Raw genomic sequence first — 15,106 nt, forward strand, 5'->3', positions numbered from 1 at the left:
TAAAATTGACGAAATATGGTTATCTTGAGTAGTATTAGTGTCATAGATATCTTGAGTAGTATTAGTGTCGTAGATATAAGTGAACATCTACCCACAGGTAATTCTGGAGGACAGTATTTGTCTGAATGTGTTGGTTATGACATGCTTATTTTTTGTAATGTTTATTGAAAAAGAGAGCATGCATGTGAGAGCAGGGGAAGGGCAGAGAGAAAGACAGAATCCCAAGCAGGCTCCATGCTCAGCACAGAGCCAGACACGGGGCTCAATCTCACAAACCATGAGATCATGACCTGAACTGAAATAGACACTCAACCAACTGAGCCACCCAGGTGCCCCTGACATGCTTATTCTTAAGTCATATACACATCTTAAAACTTTTTAAATGTAAGCCCCAAATGGTAATTTCAAGTGTAATTCAGTCCAAGAAGGCACAGAAAGAAAGGCTTATTAGAGTTTTTGCTGTACTCTTACATTCCCAAGGGTACCACTCTCCTGGGGTTTTAAGTGCTATGTTATTATAAACTATATTATAAAAATATATTACTGTTACACGATATATAGTTATATGTATTATATATTTATGATATGTAATTATATGATAATAAATATGATATGTAATTATATGATAATATAAATGTTGACAGAAAATTTCATTGTTTTCAAACCATGGTTTTGAGACTGTATAGAAATGAACACTTTCAGATTTAGGTATTGTCATCAATGTCACACTGCAGGCCAAAGGAGTCTTTTGTGGTAGTTATCAAAAGGTGGAACGTTTTTTCCTATCCTCTTATATTTGTGAGCTTTCTACTCTTTTGGAAGTAATTTAAGAATTTCCCTGTTAAATGTAGCATGTACCTTTGAATTTTTCCTAACTCAGAAATTTGAGAAACAAAACAAAGCAAAAATCACATTTAGACTAAAAATGCATTTTTTTGTCACTAAGAATTTGGCTTTAAAGATTCTCTCCCCTCCATCTCATTTAGATATTAAATCTTTCATATTCTTACAGTTTTTCATTTTTCAATCTATTTTCCTTAACCATTTTCTGACAAAGGTGTTTAAAAAGTCTCCCCTATTGTTAGGGATTGTCAATTTCTCTTCATAATCCCATTGCTTTTTGTTTTACATATTTCAAGACTACATTGTTATGGGCATAGGTTCATGGTTGATAGTCTCTTGGAGCCTTTTCTTCTTTTCATCAGTGTGAAATGTCTATTACTAAATTGCCTTAAAAAATATTTTGTCTGCCATTAATGTTGCCTCACAATTTTTCTTTTGTTGGTATTTGCCTGGTGTGTATCTTGTTCCATACCTTTGTTTTCAACCTTTCTGAGACCTTTTAAGTATGGGTTTTATACATAGCAAAGCTGAAAATTTTTAAATCCAATCTAAGTCTCTTACTGAGTGAGCTTAATTTATTTGCATTTATTGTTAACTACTCACCTAGACTTATTTCTTCCATCTTATTTTGTTTTTTTTTTATTTGCTACAATATACATATCTTTTATCTCTGTCCACATATTTAGATTGATGGAATTTTCTTTATTCTTTTTATTTTTCCCATGCTTGGAAGTTGCATATTCTATTAATTTGTATGGGCTTCTTTTTTTAAATGTTTTTATTTATTTTTGAGACAGAGAGACAGAGTGTGAGCTGGGGGGGGGGGCAGGGAGCAGAGAGAGAGGGAGACACAGAATCTGAAGAAGGCTCCAGGCTCGGAGCTGTCAGCACAGAGCCCAACGTGAGGCTCGAACCCGTGAACATCATGACCTGAGCCAAATTCAGACACTTAACTGACTGAACCACCCAGGTGCCCCTGTATGGATTTCTTTTCTTGAATTCTTTCTTTTAACATACAGACTTAAATTCATGTTTCTTCTAAAACAATCTGAAAGTAATCAGTGTTCCCAATCCTTTTTAACAAACAGGATCTTAGCTAGCACACTTCAGCTTCCCTATGTATATATCATTGCTTTATTAAAAAATGGAAAACAAGTCCGTACTCCCTATACGTGGCTTTAAGTGGGGATATCTGTCTCTGTCATTGATGAGTTCCTCAAGCCAAACTCTATTTCTCTTCATCCACACTGCCTGTTTATAGGAGCTGAAAGTTGACAAAACTACAGTTTATGTTGAGCCCAGCTTTTTTTTTTTTTTTAAATCCTGGATGTCTTAATGCAAGCACAATGTTCAAAGAAAGAAATACTGGATGGTAAAAGATTTCTACAAAAAAAACCCCATTAGGCCCAAAGAAATCATCAGAGCTCACTGAAAAGGTTCTTAGAAATGGGAAGACACTCCTTGCCTGGCAGTCTGATCTAAATGGGGCTTACTGATTTCCGCAACAACTGGATAGAAAGAAAACTATGCAGTGAGTGTTGCTGCCCATCAGACTATGCTAGTTACTTAAATGCACTGGAACCTCAGTTTCCTTACCTCTACAATTCAGACAGTTCCACTAAATGAGTAACCATTTTTTTATTTTAAAAAATGTTTTATTTATTTGTTTTTATGAGAGAGAGAGAGAGAGAGAGAGCGAGCAGGGGTGGGGCAGAGAGAGAGAGACATAGGCACAGAGAGAGAATCTCAAGCAGGCTCCGCACTGTCAGCACGGAGCCTGATGCAGGGCTGTAACCCACAAACCTCATGATCCCAGCATAAATCAAGAGTCAGACGCTTAACCGACTGAGCCCCCCAGGTGCCCCACCAAAATATTTTTTAACCAATAAGTTTACAAACGACCCTCCAAATATATTACCTTGTCTGATTTAATTTAATGTAAAGTGCTATATAAAAGCTTTCCAATATATAATGCTGGGGTTCTCCTCACTGTCAGTGAGGGATCAGCAAATCAGAGATATCAGCACTCTTGGAGTTGGCCCTGAGACTAAACATAAATTGCATTTCAAATTAGAATTCAAAAATAATTACTACACATCTATCTAATTTATCAGCATGAAAATTATCTTCTCTGTGTACTACCTATCATCATTTATTGATCCTAGGAGTGTTCTGGGTAATAGGAAAACCGAATGGAGATCAACAAATTATGGTAGGTCATTTCAGGACACATCTTTACCACTTAAGTTCTTGAGTCTCTTATGTAATATAAAGAGGCAAAGATAAAAGATAGCATAAAAGAATTTGAAACTCCTTATCTTCTCATTAACTACAACAAATCATAAAGAAACTTGATCTCCGTTGTATAGTTGAGGAAACCGAGGCTCTGAAAATACTAAATCACTTTCCCAAGGCCAAGCAACTAGTAAGTGAAAGAAATGGACACAATACTTCATTTTAATATTAGAGTAAGGAACACAATATTAGAAAGAGAAGTCTGTATCTCAAATGGCAGAAACAAAATAAGTTCGAGTACCTATAATAAACCATTTCAGCATAAATGTTTAGAGGCATCTTATAAAGTATAAATGATTTGGGGGGATCACTCATGCTATTACTCCCTGATATTACTTTGAGAAATGATTGTCAAGTGGTGACGAGCACAAAAGCTCAGCCATGTAATTTGTTAAAAATGTTTCCTTTCTTCTTTGAAGCAAATAGACTATTCTCTCTTGCAGGCAACACTCCCCCTAAACTGCTTAGTTACCTGACAACCATCAAGCTCCACTAATTTACTTCACCGTCTCAAGAACATCATGACTACTAAACAATGGGGCGCCTGGGTGGCTCAGTCGGTTAAGCGTCCGACTTCAGCTCAGGTCACAATCTCGCGGTCCGTGAGTTCGAGCCCTGCATCGGGCTCTGGGCTGATGGCTCAGAGCCTGGAGCCTGCTTCCGATTCTGTGTCTCCCTCTCTCTCTGCCCCTCCCCCGTTCATGTTCTGTCTCTCTCTGTCTCAAAAATAAATAAACGTTAAAAAAAAATTAAGAACATCATGACTAAATGATATGGCATGATTAGTCATGTTATAAAACCATCTTCATAAATAGCAACTTTTGATAATATATATGATTCTTTAATATATCATTAATTATCGGGATGCCTGGGTGGATCAGTTGGTTAAGCATCCAACTTCGGTTCAGGTCATGACCCCATGGTCTGTGAGTTTGAGCTCGGCCTCAGCCTCTATGCTGACAGCTCAGAGCCTGGAGCCTGCTTGGGATTCTGTGTCTCTCTCTGCCCCTCCCCCACTCATGCTCTCTCCCTCTCTAAAATAACCATTATATATATATATATATATATTATTAATATCATGTTATATATATATATGTATCATTAATTATCAAACTAAGAAGAGAGGCAGAAAAGCAAAGGAAAAGTACAAATTCACTGAAGAAACCCCTTGTTCCACCAAGAGAGCCTTCCACAAAGCAGAAAAATGTAAGCTTCAAAAGTAGGATCCTTATTTGCCACTGATAATTATGGATGCCAACTCTAGAGGTAGAAACTGGGTTATTAATGCTTTATTTGAAGTGTTTGAGTCCCAGAAGAGAAATGGTTAGGGAGAGGTGAAATTAGTCCAGCCATTTTTAAGGGAAATAGGAAGGGATCAAACTTGTAATGATGATCATTTTATTTTATGCCACAATAAATACAGAGCTACTGGAAATGGTACATTAGCTGGGAGTTCATATTAAACATCTTAAGCAGTTTAACTTACCGATTATCTTTCACATTAACTTCTCCTCCTTCATCCAATAACATATCAAAGCTATGATGTCAGAATCGTATTTTGAGAGCTTTTAGAAAGTTTTTTTAATCCCCAAATTAAGACCAATTTTCCAAATATTAAAAGTGTGACATTGTGGAGGCATGCAATTTGCCAGCAAACAGGTTTCATTGTCAGTAAATGCCTAGAGCAGTTACAAAATTGGAAAAGGGAAAACCAAGGGTGGGACCAAAGGGGAGGGTGGGCCAAAGGACTCAGAGAGGGAGAAACATGGAAGCCCTTAGAAGGACCCAAGAGTGAGCAGGGTGTGTGTGTGTGCAGTAGGGGGCCTCATGAGAGGGCAGACGGGGAGGGCAGAGACCCAAAGGGAAGACATGGCTAATCGGAAACTGGGCAGAGGGACCAAGAAGGCCAGAGTGGCGTTGGGGGATTGGGAAATGGGGGAAGATCAGGGTTATGGGGAAGGGGGAAGAGAAAGAGAAGAGAGTACTTGAGAGAAGTAGTCAAAGAAAGAAAGGAGGAATGGCATTCAAATACAAACAAAAAAGCCTCAAAGGCATACCCACTTTTAGAAGAACCCTCCCCAAAACATTGTAGAAGTATAGCAAAACACAAACAAACAAATAACCTCCCAGAAACTTCTGAAGCACAGTGTGCATAGAAACCTTAAACATCCAACTCTTGATTTCCACTCCGGTCATGATCTCATGGTTCCAGAGATGGTGCCCAGCATCGTGGCTCTGCACTGCAGGTGCAGAGCCTGCTCAGGATTCTCTCACCCTCTCTCTCTCTACTCCTCCCCCGCTAGCATGCACTCTCTCTCTCTCAAAAATAAACATGAAAAAAATTTTTGAAAATTAAAAAAACATCTTACACAAGCATGCAAATAACAGTAGTCATTCAAAAATCTCAAAAACCATCGTTTTGCAAAGAAAAATAGATTTGGCTAATATAGTTTAAGTTTACTTTAAAAAATAAATCTCACTTTTCTCAGTGCTTCACTCTACAAAAAAGGCAATCAAGTACATGCCTTTGAAAAATAAGCACAATTCTTATGTTTGTCATTTTTGACTGTAGTAAAATATGCATAATGTAAAATTTACCATTTTAACCATTTTAAGTATACAATTTGGTGGCATTAAGTATGTTCACAGTGTTGTTCAACAGTCACCACTATCCATTTACAAAACTCTTTCAGTGCCAAACTCTGTACTGGTACTGAACAATAACGCCCTGTTCCCCACTCCCCCAGCCCCTGGTAACCTCTATTTTACTTTCTGTCTCTATGAATTTGCCAATTCTGGGAACTTCATATTACTTGAACCATACAGTATTTACATGATTAATATGAATATTTGTATACTTGAAACAACCTAAATGTCAGCAACAATAGAGAAATGGAGATTTTTTAAAGTGGCACAGTTATAGGACAGAATACAGCAATAAAAGATAGCTAACTTTATCGATATTTAGTAATTTGGAAAAATCTCAAAAACAATGGTGACCCAAAAATGTTGCAGAAGAGTTAAGTACAGCACACCACTTCTGTAAATGTTAAAGGACATACAAAATCATATTACAAATCATTTACGGCCATCCACATGTGAATGCATTTAAAAATATAGATTGGGAGGGGCGCCTGGGTGCCTCAGTCAGTTAAGCGTCCAGCTTCAGCTCGGGTCATGATGTCGTGGTCCATGAGTTCGAGCCCTGTGTCGGCTCTGTGCTAACAGCTCAGAGGGTGAAGCCTGCTTCAGATTCTGTGTCTCCCTCTCTCTCTGCCCCTCCCCCAATCATGCTCTGTCTCTCAAAAATGAATAAATGTTCAAAAATAAAAATAAAAAATAAATTAAAAATATAGATTGGGAAAATATACAACAACTTCAGAAGAACAATTATCTCTGGGATGGGAAGGAAAGGAGACTGGGAAGGGGTACAGAGAATTAGCTATAATGTTTTAGTTCTTTAAAAAACAATACCTAAAGAAAATATGGCAAAATGTTAACAACTGTCAAATCTTTCGTAGGTACGTGGATGATGGTGTAGAATAGTCTCTGTGCTTTTTGTTCGAAATATTTTATCATTTTAAAAAGAGGGACTAGTTAATATTTTAGAATGACAGAAAATAAGACAATATGTGTGCTTTGAAAAGGGAGATGTGCTAATAAAAGCCAATTATAGCTTTTATTCTCCCAGTCAACTTAATTGGACCTTTTATAAAAAAGTTTTTAATTACAAATGAATACGCACTCATATAATCTTTGGAAAAGATATTCATAAAGAAAGCTAATCAGCATGAGTGTTACTATGGCACTTGAATCTGCTAGGATTCATGTATCTTTTAAAGTAAATCATTTTGAAAATGTCTATACTCATTACTTAAAAAATACATCCCATCTAATTCATATGTACAATAGATATTATGGTTGATCACTGCTTCTCTAGTGACAAAAACCTACATGGGTAAATTCATACATCTAAAGTGGGGAGTGGCAAACACTAGCATCTCAGGTCCAGATCCCTGGTCTTCCTGTTAAGATTCCCCTTGAGTTTCATGTAAGGCACAAGTTATATAAATGATTTCAAATAACCCAAATTTTACAGTGTTACTGATAGCATGAAATTACTGGAAATAATTTTCTGTTGTTGGGTTAGGCTGAATAAATTATAGCCATCTCACTCTATGGACCATTAGAATGCTATTACTAATAAAAATTTGAAAACTATCAACCACATAGAACAGATTCCCAGAATAATATTAAATAAAAGGAACAAAACTTATACAAGCAAGGATTAAAATTATTTAAAAATATGGGTACATATGAATAAAATAGGAGGGGAACAGAAATAGCAGTTATATTTTTGGTAGTAGATTTGAGGGAGATTTTTCACCTTTAATTTCTTTTAATGCTGGCTGAATAAATTACTTAACTAGTTAGTGTTTTAAAACAGTTGTTCTATATATTACAAGAGAAATATGCTAAACTAAATCCCTTTTTCATAGCGATAACCCACAAAATCTTTTAGGTGTATTTTTTATTTTTTTAGATGTCTCAAGTTTCCTTTCATTAAAACCAAGCCAGCAGTCAAAAGCCAGAAATTCTGTTGCCTCTGCAAGTCAGAGAAGCTCTCTTCCTGTTTCAACTTCTGCCTCTAGATCTGACCTGCTATCAAGAATATTAGACTTCATCAAGTGACTTTATCTCTGAGATCCACTTACTTACAATGTGATCCTGGGATAATCACTGAAATGCTCTAATGTTTGTGTTCTTCTATCCCTAAATTTCTGTATTTACAAAATTCTCCAGGGAAGCCAAGTACTCACGGATTCATCTCAGATCTAGGGCTCATCCCCTACTTTCCTACCTCCTCAACCCTGGGGAAAACAGTGCTTAACATTGGATTCCACCTTGCCAGGGGCAGGCCAAACCTTGAAGAGGCAATTAAATCCCCAAAGATAAATAGCCTTTGCTCCTCAAGAAGTAAACTATGGTTTACTGAATCCTTGTGCATCTGGCACTAAACCAGGCACTTCAAAAATGTTACTCGAACCACCTTCCCCTATCAGAGACACACATAACCAGATGCTGGAGCCAGGGAAATCAGCATTTGCGATTTAGGGGCCAAGGACAGGTGGCCCTAAGATGGGCCACTTTGGTATGTAGATTATGCTGATCTGAAAACAAAAGCCCAAAGACTCAGGAAGAAGCTGACTCCCCACCCCTCCTCCCTGCCCTCAGCAACAGCTGCCTGAAAGATTTTAGATGAAGGACCTGCTCCGCGAAGAGAGCTATCACGACAGATAACTACATTATAACATGAACTAGGTATAGTAGACAGGAAGGAACCAAGCAAAGCCTGTTTGATTAAAGTCCTAAGTCCTACAGTTGCTGAATGGCCCAGCAAACATCTGTTTACCAAACATTTACTCTTTTTCATCTTCCTGTGAGTTGTGTTCCTTCCCTTTGAAGTCCCAGACCCTTATCGCCCTTTTCTCCTTAGTTCAGGATGACATATAGACTTCATTTTGCCTGTCTGGAATTTCATGTCTGTAGATTCCCCTTATGTATGAAATTAAATTTGATTTTCTCCTGTTAATCGGTCTCATGTCAATTTAATTCTTAGTCCAGCCAGAATTCTGAGGGACAGAGAAAAATTTTCTTCTGCCCCAACAGTGACAAACATCCTGTGTGATTCCTAAACACACACAAGTTTGAAAACCAAAGATCGAAGTTTTTCAACCTGAGTGAGGATTCATTACTGGCTTGTACTCCACATTAAAAAAAAGTACATAATGGAGACTATCAGAGTAAACTGCATGTAGTAAGTATTGTTTTTGTGAAATGGTTGTCAATTATATATTGGATATGTATATACTGGGCCACAGTATAAATTTTATTTCTGTGAGTCACAGCAAAAAGGTCTGAAAAGTACTAGCTAGGCATTACCGACTTAGAATAATGCACAATGAAGAAAATAGAAAAAAAAGCAATCAAGAGACAGCATAGCATATAGCTACACTCCACAAGTTATCTATCTAGAGAAATAACAAAATTTAAGACATTTGTAGTCATAAGGGATATTGTGGTATAATTAATTTGGCCAAAAAGCCAGTAACTTTACTTTTAGCCAATAACTTAAATATACTTCCATTTTGTTTGTTTGTTTACTGTGGTAATATAACAAGGAGAATGGACAAATTATTCAAGTTTCACTTCACCAGATAGGGAGGAAGCTAGAAAAATATGATAGCCAAAGAAGGAAAGAAATTTAGTTAATTCATTAATCGAATTCCAATCCCTGGATAACCAAAAGTAACAACCATCCATGAAAGCAATCCTATCTTTTCTTGCTTACAACACTCAAATAATGTATTAGGGGCCCCACTACCAAACACAACTAACCAGTTGCGAACATTCCAAATGTATATTAAGCCACCCCCCTTTTGCTTAAAACCAAACCACGGAATCCACGGGAAACTAGGGTCACAACTGCACGTCTACGTGAAGTGAAGACACGCAGATTGCCAAGCAGTGGCAAGCGGGCGGCGTGCCTGCGTTTCTCCACTCCAAGGCGGGAAAAAGCAGGGGACCAGGTCCACTGTGTCACTGGGAGCGGGAGCAAGATGTAGCAGGGATGCTCACCCCAGGGGTTCAGGCCCAGAAGTCATGCCCACAGCAAAGGAAAAGAAACGCGATCCCACCTTACACACAAAACACACCACCCCCAGCGCACACACACGTTCTGAGCCAAGGAAAAGAACCGTGATCCCACCCCCACCCCACAACACACACGCAGTCGATGAAAAGCGCGCTCCCACCCTACACGCCCCCTCCCCACACACCACACAAGCCGAGCTAAGGAAAAGAAGCGCGGTACCACCTTACCTGCGCTCGCTCGAGTACACACACACACACACACACACACACACACACATGCTGAGCCTGAACGAACCACAACCTGTGTCTCTATCGCGCGGCTGGGAGGGGGCGTGGGGAGCGCGTGGAGAGCTGCGGCAAAACCTTCTCAACCCCCCGGGGCCACCGAGCCTATGCATCCATTCACGCTGCCCAGGAGCCGCGGGAGGAGTCGTCTGGTTTGGAATTCACGTGCGGGAAAAGTGTAATGATGAGCGAGCCTGCCGATGCCTGGGACAAACGAAAACCTTGCAAACTTACCTTGGTGGCTGCCGCCGCCGCTCGCCGTCGGGGCTCCCAAAGTAAATGGGAAGGGCCTCCGAGACTGTCTAGCGGCCGGAGAGGCGGAACTGGGCCTACTCGGACCAGGGGAAAAAACCCGCGTCTACCGCGGACCGGTTGCAGCTGGAGTGACGCTAACCGAGACAGACGCTTAACTGGGGTCCACCTAGTTAACTGGAAAGGGCGGCCATTGACCCCGACTGGCACGAGCCCGGATTGGTCGATTCTGGTGTTGTTTCAAAGGAAACTCTTCTCTGATTGGCCAGGAAAGTCAAGCGGGAACCCAGAAGTGGTGGGTGGAGGGGGCAACAAAATTGTTACCTAGGCAACACAGAGACGCAGAGCTTTCCGCAGTCTATTTTCGGAGCCCCGCCAGCTACCCGAAAACTGACCCAGGTGAGGAAACCCGAACCTTAAGAAGGGAAAAGAAAGGGTCCTCAAATGCCCTGGCTATCAGAGAAACTGGGGAGAACTCTAGAGTACTTACCACCCTGAGAGATACCCAGAAAAGCCACAAATTGCAAATAGAACAGACCTTTTCCCTAAATTCCCCTGCCCTAGACACTAGAAGCAGGAGGCGGCTTTAAACAACTCTGTCTATCAGGATGTGAGTGAGAGATGGGGCCAGTTTACCATACAGGGAATGGATGCTGTTCAACTGTCTGAAAGCCAGAATGAGCAAGTGAAGGCTTCCCAGTGCCTCTGTCAACTCACCACACTTATGGTTGTAACACTAATTTGAGAGTGAAAACTGTGTCCCTATAGGTAGATCTGGGTGCTCCAAGTTGGAGCAGCCACTGTTCCTTCTGTTTTACATGTACAGACATGGTTTATCCAGAGTGCATTGGTTAGGATATATATTTTTAGGGGGTATAACGCTGTTCAGACGGGGAAAAAGAAGTGGCCCGTGAGCTTGCTACGTAGACAATGGCCTGAGGGTTCCAACGGTCTTGGTCAGATCCGTTGAGGACTGAACAGCGGGCCACACTTAAGTGGGCTAGAGCGTGGTGTGTAAAGACTACCTGTACTTGGCAAGCCCGCTACTCACCAAGGACTGATTGGGAGAGTATTATATATCGTTGGACTATACCTGTCAAAAAGTAAGAAACCATGTCAAAAAATAAAATCTGATTAAGGGGAGAGAACAGAATTTGACCAGAGGGGTAGGGGTCATTTCTCCTAAGACCTTCCTGTTGTGACAAAGATTCAGAACAGAGACTAATTCCCAAAGAAATTAAGAAAAAGGCCTGTTGACTTAGGGAGAAACTGTCTAAATAGTGAAGGAAAATTTGCTGTCTCCTTTTTAGATAAAGGTGGAGTATGAGAATGAGAGAAAAAAATTACTGACAAGTGTATTAAGTTTGTCTAAAATAATAATAGAGGAAGTATTGAATCAAAAGAGTCTCATTTATTTTATGAAATATTCCAGGTACTTTCAAAAGTCATCTTCTACTAAATGTATTTTAAATTTGTAAAAAAAACTCTGTTAAGTCCTCATAGTTACTTATGACTTGGTACATTTTATAGCAGTGAAAGTTTGAGACCTAAAAAAGGAAATAATTCTTGGTATTGTAAAGGCAAAGCCAAAAATGAATTATTTTTAATAAGCAGGGAATTATTGATGTGTATACTGTAAAAAAAAATGTAAAAATTAGCCAGTATATTGTAATTTAATTCAGACATAGGCAAAGATGATGTTTACTTTTGTGTTTTCAGAAGAATTTAACATAAGAATTGCTAAGTATTATGTAAATAGAGTTGCAGAAGAAATGCCAAATTATTTAAGACAGTAAATGGATTTTTGTTTTGTTTCGTTTTGTGTTTTTTAAGAGAGTAAATGGCTTTTGAATACTTTGAAATCATTCGGCTAGCAACAGTGCTTTACATAAGGATATGTGTTTACCTGTTAAACAAGTTACCAAAGGATACTACTTGGTATCAACCAGCCGTCACAAAGAGAGTCTGACTTAATCTCAGGTTACTGATCTTGCTTCAGTGCCATGGGTCTGGAGCAATCCTGGTTGAGTTTTTCTAGTCCCTAACTGGTTTCAATGTTTTGGTAACGAGTTGTTTCTGAAGCGTCTGTCTCTTTAGCTCTTGTGGCTGGTACCAAGAGAGAGTCCCCCAATCACACCCTTATGTAGGAAGGCCCTACGGGCTCAAGTTGATGTCCAGAAGATGCTGCCATTGGAGTCAGCCTAGCAATGGAGAGTGAGAGAAATAAAAACAGACGGCCTAGAAATTTTATTTTCTAATAACCAAATCTCAAGTTGATTTGGCAATATATTTTGTTTTTGATGAAACTACTGCTTACATTTAATTTAAATGTATTATTGGCCTATTTAAGTGACAATGCCAGATTCAGGCAGTGTGGCTCTGGAATTTTTTTTTTTTTAATCACTACACCACAAGAGTACTCTAAGCAAAAGGAAAAATACATTCTTAGGTACAAAGGCAGGAGATTATAAGCTATGTTTAATAAGCAGTTCAGTTTTTAACAGAACACATTGCATGTAAGAGAATTAATAGGGAGGGGCAGAAAATTAGATGGGTGTAATATTCTAAAGGATCTTGGTTGCCAGGCTTACGATGAACCTAACATATGTCAAATTTACAGGTAAAAGATAGCCCTACAAATAAATAACACTGCACAGTTTGTAAAAAAGCATCTTGCTTTAGTTTTTCCAATGTGATCTGTTTTTGTCAAACTTTAAAGTTTTTAATAGTTTAATTATTCTTAATTTGTTAAACTTCTAAAAAAAATCTAGTAGAATCTTCATTTCCCTTGAATTTAGAATATTTTTTCCAAAAATTCATATCATTGTTTTTCTCTTTTGATACTTTGAACTATTTAGTTATTCACAAAGTACTAGTGATTCCTTTACATCTCAAAATATAATAACAAGCTTGTCTTGATTTATTATTTCGTGTTTGCAGGTTATTATTACAGTTGCTATGGTAAAAATTATTTTTGCTTAAGGGCCAATTTCATTATGCTATCTCTACTCCAATTTAGCTACTTGTGAATCTATGCCATTTTATGCTAGCATAATTTGGATTTAAGAAGTCTAACTCCTAATATGCTTTGGATACATAGAGTGTTACTATCAATTATTGTGAATGATTTGTTGTATACTCGAACATGCATCCCAAGAAGTGGCATCCCCTTTAAAGCAATCACGTTGGGAGTCTATCCACTTGCTGTTGGTATTGCTCAAATTACTTTTGAAAATGCTCTTTCATGATTGCCTTGAGGTCTGTAGCTTACTTATTCTTTTGAACCTCCTCAAAGTACCAAATCTTCATATTTTGAAAGTAGATGTGATACCTAGATACATCTAGAAATCACTTGGAGACAAATCTGATTTTTAATCATAAGGATGCCTATTTTCTTAGTAATACATATGAAGGCAATCCCAAAATATTTTGAGCACTGATAGCATAATTTACATCAGCGTATAACCTTCCAAGGTGACTACTTTGAAATACAACATTCATATGAATTTAATCATGCTTCATTCAGTATTCATAAACTACTGACTATATGCCAGCTCCAGTTTTCAAGACTCTCGGCTTACAGGTATGGCTTCCCACTGCCCACACTGCCCTGCCTCTCACCAGATGAGAACAAGGCCAGAACTTCTTCCCAACTGGTAGGGATTTAAAATAAATCTGTTTTCCCTAAATCTTGTATCCACCATACTCACTGAATGACAGCGTTGCAGCAGGTAGCTGCATAGAGTGACGCAAGAAAGCCTTGGATTCAATGTCTGGTTGTCTTTTCCAGCTGTGATGTTGAACCCTGCCATATTCTGAACCTTTATCCCTAACTGCCAACTCTCCAATTATTCTCAAGAACCAGATCCTGCCTCCTATACCTCGACCTATGGACCAGGGTTCTGCTTCACCTATATAGACCTCCCTCTAACCATGCTTTTCAACCTTTCTGCCTTAAAACATTGCTCATGTCCCCAGACTCCTTCTGCCATGTCCCTCCCAAGAAGACGAAAATCTATGAAGAGCAGTTCTGATTGCTACCTCAGATACTATATTTTGGACTTCTGAATACACTTCTTCTGCATTAGCTTGGCTGGTTCCAGTTTATTCCCCTATCACCAGCTCACCATTGAGCTCTTACAAGCATCATCATTAAGTATCTGTGTGTGCTGGCACCATGTGCCAAACAATAATAATTTTATACAGCTTTTCACATTTTAGCAAACTCTTTCACCTACATTGTATAATAAGGCCATCACAAGTTTGTAAGGTAGGAGATAGCGGAATAATAAAAGTTTCTATTATATTTGTTTTTTTAAAAGTCTCATTGTGCAATCTCAACTCAAAATACTGTTCATATCATTGCATCTGATATCTGGATCCATTTCCCCTTTTGCTGTCAAAGGTAGAAAATGTGTCAATAAACTTTTTTGCTTTTAGTGTTCAGCAAATATTTAATGACACATAATCAACTAGAACTTTTGAAATATAAACAGGAGCCTCTTTGTTTAATTTAATATGTGTCAATTATTCATTTCCATAGCAGACTACCAGACCATACTGTTAGAAGATTGCTTTCTCACCACTTATTTTACCTTTTGCAATTTAATGAGTTTCCAATGTAATGAGTTTGATCATTAACTTATTTAACATCATTATTAGAAGTGATATTCATGTCCAGCAAAATTAAGTTTTTAAAGGACCAACAATAGCTCACATATGTTGAGTGCTTACTATGTGCCAGGTACTGTTCCAAGCTCTTTTACATGTATTGAGC

The 15,106-nt window shown here is 38.5% G+C and overlaps 2 protein-coding genes across 4 annotated transcripts in view; one reads left to right on the forward strand and one right to left on the reverse strand.

Moving 5' to 3' along the window:
* NUP62CL (nucleoporin 62 C-terminal like) overlaps nt 1-10,516 on the reverse strand; it is an 80,591-nt gene extending 70,075 nt beyond the window's left edge. The window contains exon 1 of one of the 2 annotated variants that reach the window (XM_006943898.5): nt 10,312-10,516. The gene's annotated coding sequence lies outside the window, so the exon portion shown is untranslated. The remainder of the gene's footprint in view (nt 1-10,311) is intronic. The other variant, XM_011279405.4, reaches the window with a different exon arrangement.
* Nucleotides 10,517-10,580: 64 nt separating this feature from the next.
* The window catches only part of DNAAF6 (dynein axonemal assembly factor 6), a 35,972-nt gene continuing 31,446 nt past the window's right edge, over nt 10,581-15,106 (forward strand). The window contains exon 1 of one of the 2 annotated variants that reach the window (XM_006943899.4): nt 10,581-10,728. The gene's annotated coding sequence lies outside the window, so the exon portion shown is untranslated. Of the gene's footprint in view, nt 10,729-11,274; nt 11,433-15,106 lie in introns of those variants that run through there. The other variant, XM_019823486.3, reaches the window with a different exon arrangement.

Source organism: Felis catus, chromosome X, assembly GCF_018350175.1.
Source record: "Felis catus isolate Fca126 chromosome X, F.catus_Fca126_mat1.0, whole genome shotgun sequence".
In the NCBI taxonomy this organism is placed as follows: domain Eukaryota; kingdom Metazoa; phylum Chordata; class Mammalia; order Carnivora; family Felidae; genus Felis; species Felis catus.